The 20562-nt window shown below is 44.5% G+C and overlaps 1 long non-coding RNA gene across 1 annotated transcript in view; it reads left to right on the top strand.

Moving 5' to 3' along the window:
• Window positions 1–247: 247 nt before the first annotated feature.
• The window catches only part of LOC137762961 (uncharacterized), a 43916-nt gene continuing 23601 nt past the window's right edge, over window positions 248–20562 (top strand). Inside the window, exons 1-3 of the long non-coding RNA XR_011073656.1 lie at window positions 248–430; window positions 12611–12695; window positions 15454–15541. This is a non-coding gene — a long non-coding RNA (uncharacterized lncRNA). The remainder of the gene's footprint in view (window positions 431–12610; window positions 12696–15453; window positions 15542–20562) is intronic.

The following is a 20562-nucleotide window of genomic DNA, read 5'->3' as shown; positions in this document are numbered from 1 at the left end:
TTTCCTTCTGAGGTATCTGTTGCTTGAAGAGAAGCCCTCAAGACTCGAAGACGAGGTTAAGAACTCAACCCGCCTTCCATCTAGGGGCGGGGCCCTCGCAATTTTCCCGAGCTCTAATGGAAGGGGAGGGTCCGGCGCGGCGGCAGCAGCCAATGAGAGAGTAACCCGATGAAGTCATGGAGTTCCTCAGCGCTTCATTGGCGGATCCCCGAGGCGCCGGCGCAGACTGCAAGGTGGGTTGGCCAGTGGCAGCTGGGCGCCCGAGATGCAGGAATGGCAGTCGCGGCGAGTCTGCAAACTTCTGCCCAGCTTTTATTTACCCTAAGGGGAGAATCACGCGATGAGAGCGTCTCTTTTTGAAGGGAGAAATGAAAATACCCGGAAAAAAGACCTCTTACCCACCCCAAAGGCTGGATTTACTCATCCTGAGGTAACGCGCATTTCTTTGGTGAAAGTGGAAAGTTTGTTTTGTTTTAATCCAAACACACTGATTAATTAACCACTTTAACCGTTTAGTGATACTGAACAAACATCCCTTGGCTGGTCACCTTTTATTTCCCCATGGTGACACTCAAGGTTGGGAACAAAGACATTTCTGACGTTTTGAAACATTTAAAAACCGTGATTCTCAAACCGTGGTGTACAGAGGGATCCAGAATGTAGGTTGCACACACCGAGCCCCACCCCCTGTTTCCAGTCCTTCTGACTCTGGAACCTGCAGATTGAAGAAACTGGGAGGGCCAGGAATGTGGACCCCACTTTGGGAACCAAGCATTTGAGCGTCATCAGAGCTTGTTACAAATGCAAATTCTCAGACTGTGCCCCTCCAGACCTACTGAATCAGAAACTCTGAGGTCTAGCCCTCTGTGTTCTAACAAGTCCTCCAGGTGGTTCTGATGCACCTTCAAGTTTGAGAATGGCTTTAAATCAACTCCTCATGACCCTTGAGACTGCTTCAGAACCATCTGAAGAGTTACCCTGCAGTCTATTCACTCCTGCACTCCCAGACTCTTAGGCCTATCTGGGGGCCTGTAGTCCAGTCCCTCTGGGGTAGGTAATTTTGGATGCCTGCCCTGTTCTCACCATGGAACTCCAGGCTCCTCACCAGGGCTCCTAGCAGCTGCCATGGTTTTGCCTACAAGTAATTGGACCAGAGATGCACCTGTGACAGTGCTTTCCTAGAACTGATTGAGATGGTTTCTGTGAGTGCTAGACCCTAAGGGTGAGCCTGGTACCCAAGGGCAGCCTTGTTCTGCCATATGGCCTGGGGAGCAGAGGAAACTGGTCTGCAGAAGGAAGAAGAGGAGTGAAGCAGACACATAGGTCCAGAGATGGGGGGTGGAAAGAGAATCCATTCCTAGAAGCCCTCCAGGCCCTGCACTACCAGCCTCTGCCTACTTCTCAGACTTAGGCCGCTGGCTCTGGCTCACGGGACTCCGTTAGCTGAAGAAAAGATCACTTTCCCAACCTACCTGAGGCCCTGCTGCCCTCCAGCCCTCAGGTAGCAGGTGATTCCTCAGCCTGTATTCTCTGATAACAAACACCCCTCCTGACTGACCCATGTGGATTCCTGAGATTTGCCACCCAGGGACTCTTGAGGGATTCAACTTTGTTTTACAGACAAGGAAACTGAGACCCAAGTGACCTGCCCACGGTTATGTGAGCACTACGCTTGCAGGCCACTGCTGCATCCCCAGGGGACTCACCCTCATGACCTTGGGTCACAGCCCAGGGCTCTCACAGGAAAGCAGTCAGGTCAACCTCAGCCCTTTTCGCCTCCTCTTGCAAGCTTTTAATAAATCAGTTTCATTTTCAAAATACTGCCCAGAATAGTCTATGGTCGGCAGAAGGATGCTGACAGCACTGTCTATTCTAGGAAGTTATTTTATTTTCTGATGAACTATAGTGGCAATGGACGGTTTGAATGTCTGTTGCTAAAGGAGCATGACAGATGTTACACTGGTCCTCACCCCACCCAGATTTCTTTTTTAAGATGTAAAATGATATGATCTAGTAATTCCACTTGTGGGTATTTATCTGAAGAAAATGAAAACACTAATTCAAAAAGATAGGTACACCCCTTGTTCATTGCAGCATTATTTACAATAATAACCAAGACGTGGAAACAGCCTGTGTCCACACACAGATGAATAAAGAAAATAAGAAAATGCAAGATATATGTGTGTGTTAAATATTATATATATATAAATATTACTCAGCCATAAAAAAGAATGAAATCCTGCCATTTGCAACAACATGACTGCACCTTGAGGGCATTGTCCTAAGTGAGATAAGTCAGACAGAGAAAGACAAATACCGTATGATCTCATATGTGGAATCTAAAACAAAACAAAACAAACTCATAGATACAGAGAACAGATCGGTGGTTGCCAGAGGCCAGGGGTGGGGTTGGGAGAAATGGGAAAGGGGGTCAAAAGGTATAAATTCCCAGTTATAAAATAAATCAGCTATGGGATGTAATGTATGGCATGGTGACTGTAGTTAATATTGTTTGTATATTTGAAAGTAGCTAAGAGAGTAAATCTTTTTTTAAACATCTTTATTGGAGTATAATTGCTTTACAATGGTGTGTTAGTTTCTGCTGTATAACAAAGTGAATCAGCTATACGTATACATATGTCCCCATATCTCCTCCCTCTTGCCTCTCCCTCCCACCCTCCCCATCCCACCACCCCACCCCCGCCAGGTGGTCACAAAGCACCGAACTGATCTCCCTGTGCTATGCGGCTGCTTTCCACTAGCTATCTATTTTACATTTGGTAGTGTGTATATGTCCATGCCACTCTGTCACTTCGTCCCAGCTTCCCCTTCCCCCTCCCTGTGTCCTCAAGTCCATTCTCGACGTCTGTGTCTTTATTCCTGTCCTGTACCTAGGTTCTTCAGAACCATTTTTTTTTTTGATTCCATATATATGTGTTAGCATACAGTATTTGTTTTTCTCTTTCTGACTTACTTCACTAAGAGAGTAAATCTTAAAAGTTCTCATCATACAAAAAAAGTTCTCATCAGTACTTTGCCTGAGTGACTTTTACCAAACTCAGAGATCGTGCTGGTCAGGGAAAGCAGGGGGAAAAAAGAATAGAATTACTAGCTGCCCTTACTCCTGAGAGGCAGAACAACCATTTTTCATGTCTTATGGCCACCTGGGATCTTTATGTCCTATCCTGTATTGGGGGAATTCCCCGCCTGATGAGGCGGAACCCTCCTCCCACTGGAGAGGCTGAAGATGCCAGGCGCTCACTGTGCCAGACTCCCTGGTGGCTACAATGAAGGTGGGTAACAGCTCTGCCAGGCAGACACCACTCAGAGTCCAGGGGCAGCTGCTTCCGGATTCAGTTGAGGTTGCTCTGGCAGCTGCGGGTGGAGTTGGTCCAGGTGCACCTGGGTGCCCACACCCAGCAGCAGCTCCCAGAGATTGTGAACCACCTGAGATTAATTCCGTTTCTGCCTAAATCAGCCAGAGTTGGTTTCTGTGGCTTTTAACGGTGAACAGGACTGATGGATGAGGCTTCCCAAAGGAGGGCCAGACACTGGCGGGGCTAGACAGGGGGCAGGTGCCCAGGTAGAAGAAAATGGCATTCGAGCAGGGAGAGGTGCTGCGGCACACTGTCCTTCAGACCGAGTCACACATTGTACGGAGGGAAGCGAGTCACATTGCAGGTCACAGCATCCTCCAGCTCCTCACGGGGGTTACAAAGGGTCACAGGAATCATGAACGGGCTGGAGGGTTTTCCTGCAAGTCTGGCTTCTTTCCCTTTGATGCTTTCTGAGCTTTTCATTCAAGAATGCTGGGCTTTTCCTTTGTGGAAGAGGAGGTTGGGTTAGGAGGGGTAGGTTAGACTTCCTGAGCCTCTGCACAGGCAGCTTCTCGGGTTTGACTGGGGAGCCTCAGGGTGCACCCCCGCTTCCAACGCCAAAAGTTAAATCCTTCACCTAAAGTGTTATTTAACTAGGGGTGGATTTCCTTCCTTCCTCCCTCCCTCCTTCCCTCCCTCCCTCTCTCTCTCCCCTTCTTTCTTCCTTCCTTCCTTCCTTCCCCCCTTCCTTCCCCCCTTCCTTCCTTCCCCCCTTCCTTCCCTCCCCCCTTCCTTCCCCTTTCTTCCTTCCTTCCTTCCTTCCCTCCTTCCTTCCCTCCTTCCTTTCTTTCTGTATAGCTGATTTACAATATTGTGTTAGTTTCAGGTGTACAGAATAGTGATTCCGGTGTTGGCTTTTTTGCAGATTATATTCCATTATGGGTTATTACAATATATTAGATATAATTCCCTGTGCTATAGAGTAAATCCTTGTTGCTTATCTATTTTATGTATAGCAGTTTGTATCTGTTAACCCCATACTCCTAATTTGTCTCTCCCCCCTGCTCCCCTTTGGTAACCATAAGTTTGTTTTCTGTGTCTGTGAGTCTCTCTCTGTTTTGTATGTAGATTCATTTGTATTATTTTTTAGATTCCACATATAAGTGATACCATATAGTATTTCTCTTTCTTTCTTTGACTTATTTCAGTCAGCATAATATTCTATGGGTCCATCCATGTTGCTGCAAATGGCAAGATTTCATTCTTTTTTATGGCTGAGTAATATTGCATTGTATATACTTACCTCATCTCTTTTTTTTTTTTTGATTGTGCTATCTTATTCTTTTTTAAATTTATTTTTTATTGAAGTATAGTTGAATTACAATGTTGTGTTAATTACTGCTACACAGCAAAGTGACTCAGTTATACATATACATACATTCTTTTTCATGGATATTGAATATAGTTCCCAGTGCTATACAGTAGGGCCTTGTTGTTTATCCCTTCTACATATACCAGTTTGCATCTGCGAATCCCAAACTCCCAATACAACCCTCTCCCACCCCTCTCCCCCTTGGCAACCATCAGTCTATTATCTATGTCCCTGATTCTGTTTCTGTTTCACAGATAGGTTCATTTGTGTCATATTTTAGATTCCACATATAAGTGATATCATATGGTATTTGTCTTTCTCTTTCAGACTTACTTCACTTAGTATGATAATCTCTAGTTGCATCCATGTTGCTGAAAATGGCATTATTTTGTTCTTCTTTATGGCTGAGTAGTATTCCATTGTATATATATACCACATATTCTTTATCCATTCATCTGTTGATGGACACAGGTTACTTCCATGTCTTGGCTATTGTAAATAGTGTTGCTATGAATACTGGGGTGCATGTATCTTTCTGAATTAGAGTTTTTAGTTTTTTCAGATATATACCAGGAGTGGGATTGCTGGATCATATGGTAGCTCTCTTTTTAGTTTTTTAAGGAACTTCCATACTATTTTCCAACTGGCGGCACATTACATTCCCACCAACAGTGTAGGAGGGTTCCCTTTTCTCCATACCCCTTCCAGCATTTATTATTTGTAGACTTTTTGGTGATAGCCATTCTGACCAGTGAGGTGATACCTCATTGTGGTTTTGATTTGCATTTCTCTAATACTTAGTGATGTTGAGCATATTTTCATGTGCTTACTGGCCATTTGTATGGCTTCTTTGGAGAAATGTCTATTTAGGTTTCTGCCCATTTTTTGATTGGGTTGTTTGGTTTTTTTCAATATTGAGCTGTATGAGCTGTTTGTATATTTTGGAAATTAATTCCTTGTCGGTTTCATCGTTTGCAAATATTTTCTCCCATTCTGTAGGTTGTCTTTTTGTTTTGTTGATGGTTTCCTCTGCTGTGCAAAAGCTTGTAAGTTTGATTAGGTCCCATTTGTTTATTTTTGATCTTATTTCTTTTGCTTTGAGAGACTGATCTAAGAAAATATTTCTACAATTTATGTCTCAGAATGTTGACCCATGTTCTCTTCTAGGAGTTTTATGGTGTCATGTCTTACATTTAGGTCTTTAAACCATTTTGTGTTCATTTTTGTATATGTTGTGAGGGAAATGTTCTAATTTCATTAATTTACATGTAGCTGTCCAGCTTTTTCAACACCACTAGAAGGGATTGTCTTTTCTCCATTGTATATTCTTGCCTTCTTTGTTGTTAATTGACCATAGGTGCATGGATTTATTTCTGGGCTTTCTATCCTGTTCCACTGATTTATATTTCTGCTTTTGTGCCAGTACCATATTGTCTTGATTACTGTAGCTTTGTAGTGTAGTCTGAAGTCAGGGAGTCTGATTCCTCCAGCTCCACTTTTTTCCCTCAACCCTGCTTTGGCTATTTGGGGTCTTTTGTGTCTCCATACAAATTTTAAGACTTTTTTGTTCTAGTTCTGTAAAAAATGCCACTGGTAATTTGATAGGGATTGCATTAAATCTATAGATTGCTCTGGGTAGTATGGCCATTTTAATAATATTAATTCTCCCAATCCAAAAGCACAGGATATCTTTCCATTTCTTTGAATCATCTTCATTTTCCTGTATCAATGTTTTCTAGTTTTCAGCATATAGGTCTTTTACCACCTTGGTTAAGTTTATTCCTAGGTGTTTATTTTTTTGATGTAATTTTAAATGGTTTTTTCCTTTTTTTTTTTTTTACTTTCTCTTTCTGATATTTCATTATTAGTGTAAAGAAACACAACAGATTCCTGTATATTAATCTTGCACCCTGCTACCTTGCTGAATTCATTTATTAGTTCTAATAGTTTTTGTGTGTAGACTTTAGGGTTTTCTATATAGAGTATCATGTCATCTGCAAGCAGTGACAGTTTTACCTCTTCCCTTCCAGTTTGGATACCTTTTATTTCTTTTTCTTGTCTGATTGCTGTGGCTAAGACTTCCAATACTATGTTGAATAGAAGCGGTAAGAGTGGGCATCCTTGTCTTGTTCCTGAATTTAGTGGACAGGCTTTCAGCTTTTCACTGTTGAATATTATGCTGGCTGTGGGTTTGTTGTAAATGTTGAGATGTGTTCCCTCTGTACTCACTTTGGTGAGAATTTTTATCATGAATGGATGTTGGATTTTGTCAAATGTTTTTTATGCATCTATTGAGATGATTGATCATTGTGGGTTTTCTCTTTCCTTTTGTTAATGGGGTGTATCACATTGATTGATTTGTGTATGTTGAACCATCCTTGGGACCCTGGAATGAATCCACCTTGATCATGGTGTATGATCCTTTTTATGTATCGTTGGATTCGGGTTGCTAATATTTTGTCAAGGATTTTTGCTCCTATATTCATCAAATATATTGGCCTGTAATTTTCTTTTTGTGTAGTGTCTTTGTCTGGTTTTGGTATCAGGTGATGGTGGCCTCATAGAATAAATTTGGAATAGTTTGACAAGGATAGGTATAAGTTCTTTGTAGTATGTTTTGTAGAATTCCCCAGTGAAGCCATCTGGTCCTGGACTTTTGTTTGCAGGGAGTTTTGTAAAATTACAGATTCTACTTCACTTCTAGTGATCAGTCTGTTCAAATTATCTATTTCTTCTTGACTCAGTCTTGGCAGACTGTATGTTTCTGGAAACTTGTCCATTTCTTCTAGGTTGTCCAATTTGTTGGCATATAACAGTTCATAGTATTCTCTTATGATTTTTTGTATTTCTCTGGTATCAGTTGTTATTTCCCCTCTTTCATTTCTTATTTTGTTTATTTGGATCCTCTCTCTTTTCTTCTTGATGAGCCTGGCTAGAGGTTTGTTGATTTTGTTTATATTTAAAAAAAAACAGCTCTTGGTTTTATTGATCTTTTCTATATTTTTATCTCTATTTTACTTATTTCTTCTCTGACCTTTATTATTTCTTTCCTTTTGCTGACTTTAAGTTTTGTTTGTTCTTCTTTTTCTAATTCTTTTAGGTGATAGGTTAGGTTGTTAATTTGAGATTTTTATTGTTTCTTGAGGAAGGCCTGTATTGCTATGAACTTCCCTCTTTGAACTGCTTTTGCTTCAGGGGTGGGTTTTCTTTTTACAAGGAAAGATATAGATTAAAATAACACCCCCCTGCCCCAGCACAGCTGTTAATATTTATGCCTTTGATGGGAGCAACAAATTCCAGTGGAATGGGCCCTTGCAGCTCTGAGTGCATTAGAATGGGCTCCTGAGCCCAAGCCTCTGGGGGATGCCACCCCTGAGCGGCTGAGGGGCTCCTCTAGTGAGACTTCATCCAACATGGGGAGGCGCTGATGCATACTGGGGGCCCAGAGATCAGGTCCTTTCTTGGGAGCAGAGTTTGAGCAAGCAATGGGAATGGCTTAAGTACACAGAGGAGGAAGAGGAGGGAAAGGCCTCCAGAAGGCAGGGGCAGAATCTGGCACCCCACAGACAGGCCTCTCTCCCCTGCTCTCAGGGACTGGGCTGTGGGTCTGTCATCTTATCCCTAACCCCAGTTTAAACCATCAACTTCCACACAGCCCTGTGTGCAGGTCCATGTGAACGAGCCCAGGAGGCATCTGCCCACACAGGGGGCTTACGGAGAACAATCTGGAAAGAGTGGAAGCAGGACAAGGTACCCCTGCAGCACTTACCATCCTGAGCACTCAAACCAGCATCTGTCACCTGCTCCCTTCTACAGATTGTCTGCTCAGTGCGCCCACTTCTCACTGCGTCCGTGCCTGGTGAGCTGTGGAGTCCCTGGCACTACAGGCCGTGCCTTAGTCCTCCACACATCCCCTGGACACCCAGCTGCCCATGGCTCCACAGGCACTCATCAGTTCTCCCACCCATGCAATGTGGGTGTCTTTGGAGAGCCCCCAAAGGAAGGAGAAGGGAAACCCCTGATGAACTACACCTCCCTCTTCACTAGGCTCATCTCCTTCCCCAAGAGTAAGGAGCAGTTGGGATTTCCAACTCACTCCTTTGTCAGTTTTTCTTACACTTTGTGTTTTTACTATAACGGGTATCCACAATCCCTCTCCTGTTAGAGGCATTTGGGCATGTATTTGCTCCTCTGAACAGGCTATGAGTCCCAGAAAGGCCAGGACTGTGTCTTGGTCACTTCAACATCCACCCCCACCCCCATCATCTGGCACATGGCTGGCATGCTGTAGTTTTTGAATAAAGGAACAGTCATTGAATGGAATTGTCATGCTGAGGGCACCTACTCCCCTATAAAGTCTGTGTAGTGTGTTGGAATGTGTGATCTTTTTAAAAAAGTTTAAGATATAAATCACATAGCACAGAGTCTCAGTTTAAAGTATACAATTCAATAGTTAATATATTGATAGAGTTATGCAACCACCACAGCAATCAATTTTAGAACATGTCACCCCAAAAACAAACCTTGGACCCATTAGCAGTCACTCCCAGCCCCTCCCCCTGCCAGCCCTGGAAAATACTAATCCATTTTCTGTCTCTATAGATTTTATTCTGGCCATTTCATATAAATGGAAACATACAATATATGGTTTTTTATAACCAGCTTCTTTGACTTAGCATAATGTTGTCAGGGTTCCTCCACAGTGTAGCATGTATCAGTACTTCATTCAGTTTTATGGTTGAATAATGTTCCATTGTGTGGAGACCACATTTTATTCATCCACTCGTCAGTTGTGTTCCCACTTCTTAGCTATTGTGAACGATGTTGCTATGTTCGTTTGTGTGCACATTTTTGCGTGGACATAATTTTCGTTTTGCTTAGGTATATACGTAGGAGTGGAATTGCTGGCTCATATGGTAACTCTATATTTAACCTTTTGAGGAATTGTCAAACTCTTTTCCGAAACAGCCGAACCATTTTACATTCTCACCAACAACGTATGAGGGTTCTAATTTCTCTGCATCCTTGCCAACACTTGTTATTATTTGTCTTTTTAATTTTAGCCATCTAGTGTATGTGAAGTGGCTAAGGATGCTGAGCAACTTTTCATGTGCTTATTGACCATTTGTTTATCTTCTTCAGAGAATTCAGATCCTTTGCCCATTTTAAAATTGGATTACTTTTCCTTTTAATAATTGAGTTGTCATTATTCTTTATATATTCTAAATACAGTTCTCTTAGCAGATATATGATTTGCAAATATTTTCTCCTATTCTGTGGGTTGTCTTTTCACTTTCTTTGTAGTGTCCTTTGAAGTGCAAATGTTTTTAATTTCAATGAAATTGAATTTATCTAATTTTTCCTTCTGTTACCTCTGCTTTTGGTATTGTACTTAAGACACCATTGCCTAATCAAAGGTCATAAAGATTTGCATCCATGTTTTCTTCTAAGAATTTTGTAGTTTTAGCCCTTATGATTAGGTCTGTGATCCATTTTGAATTAATTTTTGTATATGGTGTGACATAGGGGTCCAAATTCATTCTTTTGCATGTGATATCCAGTTGTTACAGCACCATTTATTAAAAAGACTATTCTTTCCGTCTTTGAATGATATTAGCACCCTTATCAAAAAAAGGGTTTATTTCTGAACTCTGATATTTATTCTATAGATCTCTATGCCTATTCCTACGTCAGTATCACACCCTCTTGGTTACTGTAGCTTTATAGTAACTTTTGAAGTTGGGAAATGTGAGTTCTTAACATTGTTCTTCTTTTACAAGGTTGTTTCAATCATTGAGGGTCTTTTGCATTTTCACATTAAAATTTGGATCAGTCTGTCCATTTCTGCAAAAACTGGCAGCTGGGATTTTGATAGGGATTGTGTTGAATCTGTACATCAGTTCGGTGAGTATAGACATCTTAAGAATGTGAAGTCTCATCCTGTCTACTTCACCTCGTCCCTTGTCTCTGCAGAGTTGCTATTGTTTGAAAGAGGCCAGAGAGCTGGATTTACTGAGCTCCTGAAATCAGAGAAGAGCTTTGCTTTTTCTCTAGAAACCCTTGGGGATCAAGGCTCAGCTCCTGGCAGGATCATCTTCTGCATGATCGCTGTAATTCCTGGGCCCCAATCTGGATGCAGTTTCTCAGGACTTCTTTCCACCCCAGGCCTGATCAGCAGATACTCCCAGCCAAGCCTCAGGAACCATCACCACGTTAACAAACCAATTATAGGCTGGCTTCTACACGTGAGGTCACAAATGTTTTTGCAAGTCATTCAGGCAAACAATAACCCCAGCTGCTCTTTGAAGGGTATCAAAAAAGGCTTCTACCCAAAGGGCTTACCCTTCCTCCCCAACCGTCCTTAGAGATTCTCGCCTTGGGCAGGTGCCTTTTAACATGCCTGTGTGTCTGAAGATAATATATGAAGCTCCAATCTCCTAGTTCAAATTAGTTTCTTATCTTGCTTTCCCTTGCAGCTGGCAGGGAACTGTTCCCAGCAAAGTGAGGTGCCTCAGGAGGGCTGTGAGAGAAGCAAGGGATGGAGAGCAGAGCAGAGGCCCTGCCAGCCCAGGGCGGGGTGGGAGGGCGCCCAGGAGAAACTTCTTGACATCATGATTTTCTGAGACCAGGCCTGAATGAATTCATGGCCATTGAGAGTGTCAGGGCTGGAGGGAAGTCCTCAGAGAGCAGAGGGTCAGACAGCACAGAGAAGGAGACCAGGTCAGGGCATCAAAAGGACACGTCTGCAGTCTGGAAGGAAGTGCCGGAGGTAAGACTTGAGCCCAGGGCTCCTACCTCTGTCCCTCTACGCTGTGCCTGCCTCGCTGCCGCAGACAGACAGTTCCTTCCAGCTTCCTGAGTGTGGCCCCTGGGACAAAGCTGGATGCTGGTGACATGCAGTGGGGAGCTGACAGCTTAATGGGGAAGAGACGCATTCATTCGATGGGTATGTGGTCATTTACTCATAACCGCTAGTTATATTAGGAAGGTGTGTGGGATGCTGAACTGGGCTCTTCAACCTAGCGAGGCGTCCGAGAAGGCTCCGTGAAGGCTGCCAGTGATCTGAAGGCCCTGGGCTGAGGGTGGGGAGAAGCAGCCGGGCAGATGAAGGGCAGTGAGAGTCTGTCAGGAAGGGCTTGGGGAGTGCTAGGGGGAGAGCAGGAAGGCAGGGAGCACAGCGGGCCAGGGCCTGGTCTGCTGTGTGGTGGAGAGGGGGGCAGCGTCCCACGGAGCTCTGGGGCGTCTTCCAGGGAGCAGTTGGGAGACACAGAGGAGTTTCACTGGGAACGTGACATGATCAGATTGGTCGTTGAGGGGACGTCCTCCTCTAAAATCTCTGAGCGTGGACCCCACTGGAGCCCAGGCCCTCACCCAGGAGCTGACACCACCTGGGAGGACCTCTGAGGAGGCCGGTCAGCCGCGCCCTCCACAAGCAGATCGGTGTCCCTGGTGTAGAAACCAAAGCTCAGGCTTCTCTCATTCGCTTAAGAGGGGTAACATTTAAGCCTACTCTTCACCCTGAGCTTCAGGGAGTTTCCTCAGCTCCCAGAGACACCGTGGTCTGGCTGGAGACCCAAGACACCAGAGCACACGGAGGCATTTCTGGGCTGGCTGGCCCCTCACTTGTGCCTGGGAGGCAGAAGTACCATTTTCTCTCAGGCCTTCTTTCCACCTCTCCGAAGTCTCAGGAAAGCTACAGAGCCACCTTCTGACAAGGGCGGAGTACTCCAGCCAGCGTGATCCAGCCGCAAGGGCGGAAGGATGCTGTTTAACAGACAAAATCAGCGCTGGGACCCGTCCCTTTGTCAAGAAGCTGGGTTCTGAATCACCCACGCTCCTCCTCTGTGGCCTATTCATTTTGCAGTATCTGTATCCAAGGCTGGGAGTGATGTCTGTCTGTCTTTCTCTCTCTCTCTCTTAGGAAAATTTCTAAACAAACAAACAAAACAACCAAACATGATTTCCAGGGTGGAGCTATCTCTGAGGGTCTTTCTACCAGACTATGGGTAAGTCAGTTAATCTTTCTGACCCTCACTTTTCTTGTAAATATTTCTTGACCCCAAAGTATCTCAGAGTAGGAGTGTCTGGACACCCCATCCTGGTAAGCAGCCAATTGTACAGAGTCCAGAAACTCAACTGCATTGAGGCCCTGGGCCTCCCAGCTCATCCAGTAGGTTTCACCGGGAGGGTTTCACGTGCATGCAGAGGAATGGGCCCTGAGCTTCAGAGGGGGCTGTCCGTCTCCGTGACATCACAGAGCAGCTCAGAGCCCAGCCTAAAACCTCAGGAAACATTCATGTATCAAAGGACAGTCATCAGGGAATAGGGTATTGTTCGCTTGTTTGAAGTCTTTTTTCAAAGTGCCTTTGGAAAGAAAACTATAAAACTGCGTGAGGACTCAGGAGTTTGCCAGTTATTTGTTCATGCTCCTGGCAATAGTCTGAGTCTGATCTTTAGCTATTTAACACGTAAGAAGCACGTAAGAAGCAGACGGTGTTTGTAAGTCCAAACAGTGGTCTTTGAGAGAAAGGAGGAAAGCTTGTTATTTCACACGTGGCCCGTGATGCGCAGATCAGCTTGCTCCCGTGAGGGCTGGGTCGCCCCGATGAAGATTCCTCAGGGAGAATGTATGGCCCCTAATTACAGTGGCTACACAATCACTTCTCCAAAAGGAAGGCGCGCTAACGGTCGGGAGAACGGATGCAACTTTTGACTGAGACAGTGAGTCATATTCTTTCAAGCTGGGAAGGGAAAGACCGTGGGCTCGAGCGTCAATAGACTGATGAATCAACACAACTTTGCTGCAGTTTGCATTCCTTTCTTTCTCAAGGATGGAAATTAATATCTGGCATCTGTTGAGCCTTTTTTCAAACTTTATCTCAGAATAAAACCCTCATTGTTGGATGCAGTGTCTTGACAGTAAATGGCAAAATTATTCCATTATTCTGCACCACCATAGATAATCGCCCCACCCGGGGCAGGAGGTGAAGGTGCGGGGAGTGAAAAGGAGCTTCCGGGATCAAGTGGCCTTAGAAGCACAAAGCCAGTTTGATATGCTTAATCCTTGCCACTTTCCCTCAGAGTACAAAAATGTTTTGAACTGCCAGAAGGCAATTTGCAAGGATCTGCATTTCCATTTTTCTTCTTGATTTTATTGAATTCAAGTCCATGAGTAGTTATTAAGCAGCTGCTGAGTATTCAGGATGCTGCTGAATCCCTTCGCTCCCTCCGCCCTGCTTTTCACCCCGCCCCCTACACATTAGTATAGGATGCCCCGCACGGTGGGACTCACTGATGGATTCAGTTCCACAGGTCACTCGTTCTGCAGGTCCATGAACCCCAAAGGCCTGATGGCTTGCATGAGTGAGTGCACACAGCTCCTTGAACTGAACTTTGTACCGTATACTCAGTCACCCTCGGGATCATCTGGCTTAAAATTTTAATCCCTGGGTGGCCTCCTCTCACCATCCATTGTGGTCAGGGTGGACTCTCTCCCTTACCAGCTGTTCAGGGAATGTTTTGAAACCAGTTCTAACAAGGTACCAGTGTGCAAGTCTGCTGCGCGTGGCACTCCCTCTTACTGCAGCTCTGTTCCTCTCTGCTGGGTTTTGTCATCAAGAACGGACTGCTGGGAGGGATAAATTGGGAGATTGGGATTGACATATACACACTACTGTATACCAAATAGATAACTATAAGGACCTACTGTATAGCACAAGGAACTCTTCTCAGTACTCTGTAATGACCTACATGGGAAAAGAATCTAAAAAAGAGTGGGTATATGTATACATATGACTGATCCACTTTGCTGCACAGCAGAAACTAACACAACACTTTAAATCAGTTATACTCCAATGAAAATTAAAAACAAACAAACAAGAAGCAAATAAGATGCAGGCAACTCTGCAGTACAGATGTATCTTTGGGAAAGCAAAGGCCACTCAGAATAAAATTTACAGCCTGTCATTAGAGCCAAAAAAAAAATGGACTGCTCTTTGCTGGTGGGACGAGGCCTACATTTTCCTTTAAAAAGTCATTAGGAAGTATTTCTGTTATGCAGAAAGGCATAGGAAATGCTATACTTAACACCTGTGTGCTGCCACTAAGCTCAAGAAAGAAAACATCAGAAATACAACCGCAGCCTCCTGCTTAAAGAGCCCCAAACACTAAAGTAGAGCTTGGCAACTTGCTCATATGCTTGGGATCAACAGCAATTCATTGGGCCACAGTGAAACATAGCTTCTGTGTCTGATCTGGTAAGACACTGCAGAGTTGCTATGGGCCTAGGAGATTGCTAACAATTATTATCCCTATCATTGCATCTTTCTGCATCCAAAATGGGTCCCCAGTTGCAAGATCAACGTGGGCAGGCCAGTGTGTGGAGTTGGAATTTTGACTTCAGCCCACTGAGCCCCCTTCTCATCCTAATGATAACCACACTGTCAAGGTGAGGGGTGTTGTCAGGCCCAAATTATGAAGTAATGCCCAGGCCCACGACCTTCCCCTGTGCCCAGACCTCCTGCAGGGCCACTGTGCCCAACTTCTTCAGGTCGTGCTGGCTCTTCCTACTGTGGTGCCCTCTTCAAGCTGTGTGGTATATTATTAACCTTAGACCCTCCCTCAATATTTGTGATTAATCAATAACTACTAAAATTTTTGAGCACCCCAAATGTATCAGACATTTTATATAGGTATTACAGCATAAAGAATTACCGCAGTCTTCTGTGATGCAAGGATAACAATAACGTTATACCTATTTTGCAGGTGAGGAAACTGAGGCCCAGATGGGTTGGATCCTCCAGTGGTTGAAACACAGGCAGTACCGAAGGGTTGTACCAAACTTGCTGAGAAGGTAGGATTTTGAGGCATAGGTCTTCCCCAGACCTTCCACCACAGGCTGACTCTGTTTTCTTGCCAGGCTGGTCTATCCATTTATTTGGTTGTCTTTTAGCCACTCGTGGTCACACCACATTGTTCAGTGGAGGGACCCAGCATGGCCTTCATCTGGGTTTCCTGTGAGTTCCACTTCAGCACCAGCTGCAGCCTCAAACTACCACAAGGTGCAGTCTGGAAGAACTGACTACTGCTTTTGCTGAGCTGTATCACCTGCGACTATGAAAGTCTGGTAGAATAAACACATAATATTTACTAGAAACATCCATGGATGCTTTGCATATATTATTATCTTACAAACATGAGATTCTTGACTCAGTCCATGCATGTGGCTCAGCATCATTTGCAGCTGAACCTTCTGGAAAGTAAGCATGCAGACAGGGGCAGCAGCAAGCCAGAGCCACCATCTGGGTCATCAGGTGGCCCAAGGTTATCCCCTTCACCCCACACCTCTGCCTGGAGGCTTAGTCCCCAGCCTTTGGCGTCACCTGGGGATTACTTCTTCTTTGTCTTATAAATAGTCAAACACATGCCTAGGTTAGCTATTAATCCCGGGGGCTTGCTCTGAGATTTCAGAATCATATCTTCCTCAGACTGAGTGCCCAGCACACAAAGCAGAGCTGACCAGAGTTAAAGGAGAAAAAAAAAAAAACCCACAGAATGCCAAGCACAAGTCCAGTTTTGAGAGTGTGGCTGGATTTGAGAACTGATCAAAGAGGGAAGCGTGCTAAGAACAGCCCTCACCACGCAATCCTGTTTACATTATCCCGTATAATAGAAACCTGTTTATATTACCCCTCCTGCCGTGGAAGACTCCACCGCTCTCTGCTCTCTAGTAATTCTTTGTGGCGAAAGGAAACTTATTCCGTTTGGTCAGGAGGTTTCAGGGCCCAGAGAAAGGGAGGAGAAGGGGATAGGAATAGAGAACAAGGGATCCAGGGCAGGAGGATGGGCTGTAATTTATTTCCAAGAAATAAAAAAGGATTAAGAGTACAGAAAGAGCTGTGCCACAGGGTCGGGAACACTGACGAACAGCCTTCCTTCTCAGCAAATTAAATTTCTATTGCTCTTTTTTATTTTTTATGCATCCAGTGTAAAACAAAGGCTTCGAAAAAAATGTCCTGCAGTTTTCAACTTGATGCAAAATATAAACAAACAAACACTGTACTGGACACAGCCCAGCTGCAGGGAATCCAAAAGGCAACCACCAACAAATGAATCTTTACTCTTGGGCCTAATAAGGACCCAAGCTTCTAAGTTGAGGACACATTTATTTCACTCGCAAATTTTGGTTTTAGCTTGTTGAGCTCAAGAGCAAAATGTCTTGAGAAAAGCCCTCAGGGGCATTGATCCCAAGCAGGGCCACTCCTGGAGGTTGGTGGGAAGGGGGAGAGCTTTGCTTGTTTCTGGGAGCTCTGCACTCTTTTGTCCCTGGTTTTTAAAAGGAGTCTCCTATGTGTTGTGTTCATTGGTGTAAAGTAAAGCTTGTCTCACCCAAGGTAAGTAAAAAATACATTCCCCCCCCCGCAGATGCTATGCACCACCAAGGAGGAAGAAAGCAAGTGCTGGGAGAGCATGTGCACAGTAGGGAGACCAAGCAGTGGGGTCATGGCCAAACGCATGGTGGCTAGAGGTGGGCATGGGGTGTATGTTTCCTGTTGCTGCTGTAATAGCTATCATGGGCATAGTGGCTTAAAACAACACAAGTTTAATTTTTATTGGTTCTTTTCAAAAACAGATTTATCGAGATATAATTCACACACTATACAATTCACCCATTGAAGGCATACAATTCAGACGTTTTCAGTATATTCACAGATATGGACAACCATCACCATAGCCAGTTATAGAACACTGTCATCGCCTCAAAAAGAAACCCAGTACCCTTTAGCTTTCACTCCCTTATACCCCTAAACCCCCTGGTCCTAGGCAACCACGAATCTAGTTTCTGTCTGGGGCTGGGGACGATGGCGTGCTTCCCTCTAAGTGATGCCCCTGCTTTAGAGCTGAGCGTTTGGTGGGGCTGTGGGTGGGCAGTAGCCTCAGGTCTCCTAGGCTTACCTCTCTCAGCATGGAACTCTGCCGCAGGAGTCCGGCAAGGCAATCAGGCCCCGATGCTCTCGATGCACCATGCCAGGGGTGGAACCCCCATCCCACAAGTGTGGGCCAGGCAGAGGAACGAGGCCCCAGCTCCCATCTGCATGTCCCTCCAGAACTTGGCCTTGGCAACAGGAAGCTGGGGCAGGTTTAGAAATGCTGACATCTTGCCTCTCTTGGGAAGACAGCCCTCCGTCCAGGAGCTGGGGGAGAGGGAGCCCTGTGTTCTTGACTTCACCATTCTGGAGTGGAGTTTCCATCATGCTGAGCTGGAGGTCCGAAGTCCAAAATCAGTCTCACTGGTCTAAGTCAAAGTGTCAGCAGGGTCAGCACTTCTTGGAGGCTCTTGGGAGAATCCATTTCCTTGCCATTCTAGATACCACCTATATCCTTAGGCTTGTGGGCCCTTTCTCCATCTTCAAAGCCTGCAGCGTAGCATCTTCTCTGCTCTCTGACCTCCTGCCTCTCTTATAAGGAACCTTGTGTTACATCGGGCCCACCTGATAATCCAGGTTAATCTCCATCTCAAGACCAGGAAGTTGAGATTGGTTCAAGATGGAGGAGTAGAAGGACATGTGCTCACTCCCTCATGCGAGAGCACCGGAATCACAACTAACTGCTGAACAATCATCGACAGGAAGACACTGGAACTCACCAAAAAAGATACCCCACATCCAAAGACAAAGGAGAAGCCTCAATGAGATGGTAGGAGGGGTGCAATCACAATAAAATCAAATTTCATAACCGCTGGGTGGGTGACTCACAAACTGGAGAACAATTATACCACAGAAGTCCACGCACTGGAGTGAAGGTTCTGAGTCCCACGTCAGGCTTCCCAACCTAGGGGTCTGGCAATGGGAGGGGGAATTCCCAGAGAATCAGACTTTGAAGGCTAGCGGGATTTGATTGCAGGACTTTGACAGGACTGGGGGAAACAGAGACTGAACTTTGTGAACACACAAAGTTGTGTGTGCATCAGGACCCAGGGGGAAGGAGCAGTGACCCCCATAGGAGACTGAACCAGACCTACCTGCTAGTGTTGGAGGGTCTCCTGCAGAGGCGGGGGTGGCTGTGGCTCACCGTGGGGACAAGGACACTGGCAGCAGAAGTTCTGGGAAGTACTCCTTGGCGTGAGCCCTCCCAGAGTACACCATTAGCCCCAACAAAGAGCCTGTAGCCTCCAGTGCTGGGTCGCCTCAGGCCAAACAACCAACAGTGGGGAAGTCAGCCCCACCCAACAGCAGACAAGCAGATTAAAGTTTTACTGAGCTCTGCTCACCAGAGCAACACCCAGCTCTACCCACCACCAGTCCCTTCCATCAGGAAGCTTGCACAAGCCTCTTAGATAGACTCATCCAACAGAGGGCAGACAGCAGAAGCAAGAAGAACTACAGTCCTGCAGCCTGTGGAACAAAAACCACATTCACAGAAAGATAGACAGAATGAAAAGGCAGAAAACTATGTACCAGAGGAAGGAACAAGATAAAACCCCAGAAAAACAACTAAATGAAATGGAGATAGGCAATCTTCCAGAAAAAGAATTCAGAATAATGATAGTGAAGATGATCCAGGACCTTGGAAAAAGAATGGAGGCAAAGATCGAGAAGATGCAAGAAATGTTTAACAAAGACCTAGAAGAATTAAAGAACAAACAAATAGAGATGAACAATACAGTAACTGAAATGAGAAATACACTAGAAAGAATCAATAGCAGAATAACTGAAGCAGAAGAACGGATAAGTGACCTGGAAGACAGAATGGTGGAATTCACTGCTGTGGAACAGAATAAAGAAAAGAGAATGAAAAGAAATGAAGACAGCCTAAGTGACCTCTGGGATAACATTAAACACACCAACATTCACATTATAGGGGTCCCAGAAGGAGAAGAGAGAGAGAAAGGACCTGAGAAAATATTTGAAGAGATTATAGTCGAAAACTTCCCTAACATGGGAAAGGAAATAGCCACGCAAGTCCAGGAAGCGTAGAGTCCCAGGCAGGATAAACCCAAGGAGAAACATGCCAAGACACATAATAATCAAATTGACAAAAATTAAAGACAAAGAAAAATTATTAAAAGCAACAAGGGGAAAACAACAAATAACATACAAGGGAACTCCCATAAGGTTAACAGCTGATTTCTCAGCAGAAACTCTACAAGCCAGAAGGGAGTGGCATGATATATTTAAAGTGATGAAAACAAAGAACCTACAAGCAAGATTACTCTACCTGGCAAGGATCTCATTCAGATTCGACAGAGAAATCAAAAGCTTTACAGACAAGCAAAAGCTAAGAGAATTCAGCACCACCAAACCAGCTCTACAACAAATGCTAAAGGAACTTCTCTAAGCAGGAAGCACAAGAGAAGGAAAGGACCTACAAAAACAAACCCAAAACAATTAAGAAAATGGTAATAGGAAGATACATATTGATAATTACCTTAAATGTGAATGGATTAAATGCTCCAACCAAAAGACACAGGCTCTCTGAATGGATACAAAAACAAGACCCATAAATATGCTGTCTACAAGAGACCCACTTCAGACCTAGGGACACATACAGACTGAAAGTGAGGGGATGGAAAAAGATATTCCATGCAAATGGAAATCAAAAGAAAGCTGGAGTAGCAATACTCATATCAGATAAAATAGACTTTAAAATAGAATGTTTAAAAGAATGTTACAAGAGACAAGGAAGGATACTACATAATGATCAACGGATCAATCCAAGAAGAAGATATAACAATTATAAATATATATGCACCCACCATAGTAGCACCTCAATACATAAGGCAAATGCTAACAGCTATAAAAGAGGAAATCAACAGTAACACAATAGTAGTGGGGGACCTTAACACCTCACTTACACCAATGGACAGATCGTCCA

This window comes from Eschrichtius robustus, chromosome 1 (assembly GCF_028021215.1).
Source record: "Eschrichtius robustus isolate mEscRob2 chromosome 1, mEscRob2.pri, whole genome shotgun sequence".
Classification (NCBI taxonomy): domain Eukaryota; kingdom Metazoa; phylum Chordata; class Mammalia; order Artiodactyla; family Eschrichtiidae; genus Eschrichtius; species Eschrichtius robustus.
Note: the sequence above shows the minus strand (reverse complement) of the source record. Positions and strands in the feature narration are given on the sequence as shown.